This window comes from Triticum dicoccoides, chromosome 2B (assembly GCF_002162155.2).
Source record: "Triticum dicoccoides isolate Atlit2015 ecotype Zavitan chromosome 2B, WEW_v2.0, whole genome shotgun sequence".
In the NCBI taxonomy this organism is placed as follows: Eukaryota; Viridiplantae; Streptophyta; class Magnoliopsida; order Poales; family Poaceae; genus Triticum; species Triticum dicoccoides.
Genome location: NC_041383.1, coordinates 749,843,557 through 749,851,771, shown reverse-complemented (window position 1 = coordinate 749,851,771; position 8,215 = coordinate 749,843,557). Strand labels below are relative to the sequence as shown.

The 8,215-nt window shown below is 39.7% G+C and overlaps 1 long non-coding RNA gene across 1 annotated transcript; it reads left to right on the top strand.

Annotated features, from left to right (window-relative positions):
• The first annotated feature begins 201 nt into the window (after positions 1-201).
• LOC119368586 lies at positions 202-1,259 on the top strand. Its single transcript, XR_005176684.1, has 3 exons — positions 202-638; positions 798-885; positions 1,024-1,259. It is a non-coding gene; the product is annotated as an uncharacterized LOC119368586 (long non-coding RNA).
• Positions 1,260-8,215: the final 6,956 nt, after the last annotated feature.

Genomic DNA, 8,215 nt, shown 5'->3' with positions numbered 1-8,215 from the left:
GTTATTGGGTAGTACTTGAAACAGAGTCGCAGGCCTCCTGCCATATAATCATTTATGGAGTGCATATGTGATGCCTTATCTTGTATTCCTACACACAGTCCAGTATTTTTTTCATGTGTAAAAAGTGGCTGACCTGGCATTACACTGTTAAGTATTTTGTACACATCAGGAATCTTGTTGTAGATACACACTGAGCTGAAAATGATGCTAGCAGAAATAGGTTTTCTGTTAGCTACGCATCTGGTTTAAAACATGATATGACTACTTGCTTTGGAATAGTAACGCCTTGATATTATCTGATCCTATCTCATGTATATTTTTGTTATTTCTAGACAAAGCTTTAGGAATCGAGTTCACTACAACTCGAAGTCTTGTGCATGGAGGAGAATTGAGATATTATCTGATCCTATCTCATGTACTCGAAGTCTTGTGCATGGAGGAAAATTTGTGATGAATTCTTAAATTGATTAGAAAGACTGGATTTGTATAACTTTGTTTATGTCGCTGGATGCAGATCTTTTATATCCTTCCAATACCTTGAACTAACTATTTTCTCTGCAGTTACATATATGCATATGTTATGCTCATTTGCCGGGCTTCACCAAAGTTTGGCCGACCTTTTGGTGTCTATTATTTGTGTAAGTTTCATCGCTTTAGAAGTAATATTCAATCCAAAGCTTTTCTTTAATAGAGCAATTCAGCTAGTATGTTTGCAAGCAAATTTATGTCAGGACAAGTACTAGTAGTGGAGCCAAGAACATATTAGGGCACGATATTTAATGGATTTATTCACGCAGGTTCCTGGCAAACTTTGCTATCAATTCTGTTCCCATATCCTCCGGCATGTGAAATCCCCCCTCAAGAGGCGAGCCATTAGTGTTTGATGTCTGAGCCTATCTCCATTTTTTGTGCTACAATATAGATAGTTATAGTCAATTTTTTTAAAAAAATATAGTCAAAAAAAATATAGATAGTTTACCAAGGTTATTAGCTTATAGCAGATCTACCATCTTCTCCTTTCAGGTTGGCATCATCGTTGGAATATCTTCTGTGCTACTCTCTACACGATGTTTCTTCTACATGATAGCACTTGACGTCTACATGATAGCACTTGAAGTCTACATGATGTTTCTTGTATTCATACCTCAAACCATTTGTTTAGCTTAGTTTGAACAAAAAATATTATTGTCTTACATGTAAATAATGTTTACTAATGTAGCTGGATGCTACTGAATGCATGTACGAAAGTCAAAATACTAAAGTGTTCGTCATTACGTGTTTGAGATCTGCTGTTGAATCTTGAGTGAATTCATGTATGAATAGAAATAAAAAGAAATATAAATGCTACCAAATTCCTGGATGAATAGAAATCGAAAGCAACATATACACTACCAGGATCAGGAAACGTGTCGGGGTAAGTAAAAAACAAGGGCAGACTATCTGCCAGCAATTGCATTACTGGCATATACTTCTATCTGCCGGGACAACGAGGCTTCCTGGCAGTGTAACTGCCGGGAGATCTATTTCCCGGCAGCTGTTCTCGTGGCAGTTCTATCTGCCGGGAGAATGGCTGTCCCGGCAGTTTATCTGCCCTCTTAGGGGACTTCTCCCGGCAGATTACATGCCGTTGCATCCGTGTTGTGGTGTAGTGTAAAACATGAGATTCATTTTTTGTATGGCATGGATGGCATGCAAGCCAGACTGTATCCATTTCGTATATAGTTTCGGAACATTTGGAAGTAATAAACAAATCAATACAACATGAGATTCATTTTTTTATGGCATGGATGGAATGCAAGATAGACTTCCTCTAAACTAAGCTTAGTTCTGGAAAGATTAAATATGAGCTAAACATGTCGCCGTGCTATCAACATTTAATCAATGGAGAAAGGCTATTATTCTAGAATGCAAATTGTACAATAAGGAAATTGTCCATGATCGGATCAGTGGCTACAATAATTATTGTTTCGCAAAGCTAACCAGGAAATAAAAAAAGAATACACACAAAATTTAGGATGCCAAAAGCCACACAAAGACCTTCCTGACTAAAATTTACAAACTATTATGATGCCTCAGCTGATACATGCACAATTAAACAATCCTGGAAATTTACCTAGGAAATTGCTAGCATGGTTGTTGTGTTCCTGGAAATTAAAAGGAACTACACCAAACCCTGGTAGATTTAAGATGAGAGATTTTGCTAAGCTCTGTAGATCTTACCGGCGTGTGGAAATGAATCAGTTGCAATAACTTTGCATAAGAGATGGTGCACTGATATCTGTAGAAGCTTTCTTGCTTATCTACACTTACAAAGTTCATCATAAACACCATGAGGATCTAACAATTTGCTCGGTTTTAGCTGATTTTCCGTCTGGTATTTTCCCAAATGTTGAAACTTAGCAATGTTGGTTCCTGGTTCAGTAGGTCAGGCTAAAATATTACATGGTCATCAAGTCTTGATCCCACATTGTTTCCAATCACGACACGAAGAAACTTGCAACCTGCGGTTCAGTAAGGATCTAATTTACCTTTTACTGCCCGATATGTTGTGTACTAATCTCTGCCTTTCTTATGGCAGAGATGAACATAAGTGTACAAAGTTACATCAACTTAAAATTTAGCCTGCATTGGACACCATGAAACAATTTCCAGAAAAGGTAGTTAGAATAGTTTTTCATCCCCACTACTATAGGAACAATCATTCCGAACTGAGGAAGAGGTCGGGCGTGGAGGGATTTGCATTACCATCATCAAGCATAGGGTCGTGTGGGCTTCGGGCTGTTGTCCAGAGCCAGGGGCGGAGCCAGGCTAGCGCTGGTCCCCGGGCCTCCTTCGTTGCTACATTAATGTACAGTGACCAACAGTAACAATACTGTTACAGTCAACAAAGCATACTCCTGCCATGACCCGGGCACAGGCCCCCCAGGCCTGGGGTGTAGCTTCGCCACTGTCCAGAGCTGCTGTCCATTAGTCCAGGATGCAGTGTCTATGTAATTGGTCGACCTCGTGATGGCATTACCATCATCAAGCCTAGGGTCGTGTGGCAGCTTCCTAGCTTGAATGTTTTGCTGATGTCTATAAAATCAAAAAGAACCTATAGTAAAATCTCAAAAAGTTGAAGCAGGTATAAATTTATATATGAATGATTCCATAATGGAGGCAACTGAAAGAAGCCTATCTAGAGCTGGTCAGGTTTTAAAAGGTGCTTTCCCTGGAAACTACAATCAGGCTTTATCCTAGTTTTGTCAAAGAGCAACCCTTTTTTCACTTTAAATTGGTTTGAACCACAAATGTGACTGCATCTTCACCATTTGGCAATGGCTCCATTGGTAATGATGCTCGCTTGGCCGTTAGCATGGACTGACCAACAGCTGCATTCAAGTCAACATAATTCAGAAGACAAACAATAATAATTGGTAGAAACCTAAAGAAAACCAAAGTAGGAATACCTTAGACTAACCATTTCTAATTTAATTCTACACTAAAAAATCATATCTGGACCAGAAAATAAATTAATTTATCCAAGATTGTGTTGCACGGGATTGCTATGTCCACTGAATGTTTTTGGTTCCAGGGCTGGTGCTTTCTATTGGAGGAAGTCACACGGCTGAGCGTCAATTTATGCTAATAATGTTTTACAACATGGATAAATTAATCTTTACTAAACACAGTAGAGAAACAAAGGATGCGAACTACAGGTAGTTTATACCCAGAAAGCTACAAGTATTTATACCTATGAAGAAGTATTGTGCAATGGCAAAAATGACCATAAGAAATCATTGACAACTTGATAGGTTTATTGGCATAGCCACGGAATTCCAACAATTTGCATGAGCACTCGAATTTCATCTCTAATTGGCAAGCACAAGGACTGAAAATATATACATGAAGATAAATGCATTTGCAAGACTACGAAGAACACTAATTTCTACTACATGCCAAGAAAAATGGTAGATGCAACACACGCAAGATGACCTGGCCGTGGAGGGGGTTCAAGTTGGGGTGGCCTCGGAGGCATCGCGCGAGTCAGCGATATCATGTGAGAAGGCAAGGAGATGGCGGCGGCGCAGGCCGCGCAAGCGATGACCGGATCAGGGTATACCAGGGTGGCACTAGGATGGGCGGTGCGGGCTGTGCGCAGGGGGCATAGCGATATGGGAGGGCGGTAAGAGCGTGATGGGCAGGCACGACGAGGCAGTTAGTGATACGTCTCCAACGTATTTATAATTTATGAAGTATTCATGTTGTTATTTTATCATTCTTGGGTGTTTTACAATCATTTTATGGCAACTTTATATCATTTTTGGGACTAACCTATTGACCCAGTGCCCAGTGCCAGTTTTTGTTTTTTGCTTGTTTTTTACATCGCAGGAAATCAATAGCAAACGGAGTCCAAACGCAATGAAACTTTACGGAGATTTTTTTTGGACCAGAAGGAACCCAATGGGCCAAAGCTGCACCTGGGGGGTGCCCCAAGGGGGGCACAACCCACCAGGGCACGCCAGGGCCCCCTGGCGCGCCCAGGTGGGTTGTGCCCACCTCGATGGCCTCCTGCACCCCCTCTTTGCACTATAAATTCTCAAATATTCTGAAACCCTTCGGGGTAGCCCTAGATCAGAAGTTCCACCGCCGCAAAGCTCTGTAGCCACCGAAAAGCAATCTAGACCCTGTTCCGGCACCCTTCCGAAGGGGGGAATCATCTCCGGTGGCCATCTTCATCATCCCAGCGGCCACCATGATGAGGAGGGAGTAGTCCCCCCTCAGGGCTGAGGGTATGTACCAGTAGCTATGTGTTGTATCTCTCTCTCTCTCTCTCTCGTGCTATTGAGATGGAACGATCTTAATGTAATGCGGGCTTTGTTGACATAGATGAATCATATGGGTTATTTCCCCTCTCTATATTGTATTGAGTTTTCCCTTTGAAGTTGTCTTATCGGATGGAGTCTTTAAGGATTCGAGAGCACTTAATATGTGTTTTGCATGAGGATATCTGTAGTGACATTGGGATATCCAATTGTTACTTGATGTGTATTATTGTGATCAACTTGCGGGTTCCGTGACTTTAGGGCCTATGCATAGGGGTTGGCACACGTTCTCATCTTGACTTTCCAATAGATACTTTGGGGCACTCCTTGGGAACCAAATAGATAAATTTGAAATTGTGTGATGCTTATCGTATAATCAAACCCACGGATATTCGCAGTGACATTGGGATATCTAGATGACATTAGGGCTTTGGTTGATTTGCATCTTAAGGTGTTATTCTAAAGGATAGCTTTGTGGTGGTTTCGTGCCCGACAACAATTTCTATATAACAAGTAAATTTGGAGTGAACTCTACGCCACACTTGAGGAGATCACACTAGTGAAAGTACGGACCATAGGCCTTGTTTTTAAGCATTGCCATACCGTTTTTGTGGCTGTTTACTATTTTCTACCTTGTTGTTTTTATTTATTCAGATTATAAAAATATATTTCTACCATCAATATTACACTTTTATCACCATCTCTTCGCCGAACTAGTGGACCTATACAATTTGCCATTGTATTGGGTGTGTTGGGGACACAAGAGATTTCTTGTATTTGGTTGTAGGGTTGTTCGAGAGAGACCATCTTCATCCTACACCTCCCACGGATTGATAAACCTTAGGTCATCCACTTGAGGAAAAATTGCTACTGTCCTACAAAACTCTGCGCTTGGAGGCCCAACACGAGTCTACAAGAATAAAGTTGCATAGTATACATCAAGCTCTTTTCTGGCGCCGTTGCCGGGGAGGTGAGTGCTTGAAGGTATGTCTTTAGATCTTGCAATTGAATCTTTTAGTTTCTCATTTTATAACTAGTTTGGTTCATAAAAGAAAGCTACATAAAAAATGGAACTAAGGTTGCATTACATTATTGATCATCTTTATAATATCTCTCTTGAAAATGATGGATCAAAAAATTGTGCTCAATTGTTAGAAGAAGAAGTCAACAAAAATGTTTGGGACAAAATATTTGAATGATGAGCATGATTGCAATGTTGTTAGTATGAATTCTTTGAATATCCAAAATGCTAATGATGATTGCGCAAGTCATGATAAAAATGTTTCTTATAAGCATGTCACTTCTTGTGGAGTGAATTGGGAGTGCCTGTGCACACCAAAAAGGGAAGATAGATTTCGTAAGAAGCGTAAATATTTAGAAGCGAAAAAAGTTGCAAGAGAGGGTAGATGATTGTGCTGAAAGATGTATTTTTTTCGCCATCCTTGTGAAATTTGCAATGAACGTGGTCATTTAAATCTCTAGTGCAAATTATTTCATGATCAAATCGTGTCCAAGAATTGTGATAACTTGATTACCCTTGAGCATCATAAAGAGCTTAGTCTTCTTTTGGGGTATGAAGAAACAAAACATATAACTAAGGGTTTTCCAAATCCCGAGAGGTTTCTTGATTTTGATCTAGAAGAAATTTATATGTTTTGTGTGGTAAATTGCATTGAGAATCCTTATATTGCCAACTATCTAAAGACAAGAGAACAAATAGAATATGAAGAGAGTACTAATGAAAGGGAAAATATTTCCCAATACCCTCCTAGTGTTCATTATAATGAATCGGGTAACGAGGAGGAGCTTCCTATCCAATCAAGCTCTTCAACAAGAAGCTTGAATAAAATAATTAAACCCACGCATGGTACGGTGAAGAAGAAGAAAAGAAGAAGAAAAAAGAAAGGTAAAAAGGTATCTCTTCCAAGTAATGTTGCTCCTATCACCATTGTGCCTCATGAAAGTGAATCAAATATGTTGATGGAGGATGATGATATTGAGTATGATTTTGTGATACCTATTTCTTGTTGTGATGATTATGATTGGGAAGATAATGATACTTCTTATAATCTTGGAAATCTGTTTGGCACTTGCTTGGAAGAATACGATAATAATATTTACTATACTATTGGTGCCATTCATGCTATTGATAAGAAATGTGATAATATGAAAAACCACAAGCTTGGGGATGCTATGTTTAATGAGTATGAAATGTTTGAAGATTTATTTGCTGGAAATAGTGCTTGTCCTAAGTTTGGGGATGCTTTGCTTAATGAATATGATCCTTTGATTCCTTCTACTTTCGATAAGAAAATTTATTATGATGATAGCATGCCTCCTATTTATGATGATTACATTGATGAAAGTGGGTTTGGAAGAGTGTCAACTCTAGGTAGTAGTGATCCCACTATTTTGGAGGGTGTTGAATCTTATTACAATATTGATGAAAGTGGATTTGGAGAGTCCATGACTTTATTTAGTGATACATCCACTATTTTGGAAGAGGTTTAAATTGACTATGACAATAAAGTTGCTATCTATGATGATTATTATGATGACATGTATGCCATAAAGAGTAATAAATCTTCTATGCTTGTGCATCATGAAAAGAGTGTTGTATGTGATAGTTATATTGTTGAATCCATTCATGATTCCTTTGAAAATCATTATAAGAGAGGAACTTATGCTCTTACATATCTTAATAATATCAAGTTTCTTCTCTATGTGTTGATTGTTTTGAAGTTGCACTTGTTTTACCTTCCTATGCTAGTTGATTCTTGCTCCCATAAGTTGTTTGCTCACAAAATCCCTATGCATAGGAAGTGGGTTAAACCTAAATGTGCTAGTCATATGCTTCATGATGCTCTCTTTATGTTTCAATTCTTATCTTTTATGCGAGCACTACAAAAAAAGACACATCCGTGACATTTTGCGCCGAACGAAAAAAAAATTATGTCATACATATGACACTTCTATGACGATAATTGTGACAAAACCCGGTATCATCATAGATGTGGTGGGTTCTTACTTCTATGACAAAAAATCATGACAAAAAATGGGCTTTTCGTCCTGGGCAGGCCGGAGACGCAGCTGCATGACATTCTTTGGGCCGTCCATGACGGAAAATACCGTGGTAGAAGTGAGGGGGAGGAAAATTTCGGGGAGTTGCCGGTTACTGTGGGAGGTCGGGGGCGGAGCGATGCGCGTTTCTCTCATATGTACGCGCGTGTGTGCGAGGCGTTGGCTCTAACTGAAGCCGAGCGAGGCGTTAGGCTCTAACTGAACCCGAGTGATTGCACTGCAGGCTACGCGTTACTGAACCCGAGCGATTGATCGATGGCTATTAACTGAACCCGATGGAGCGATTCCTTCGCTACTGCTGCTAACTGAAGCCGATCGATTGGATGAAC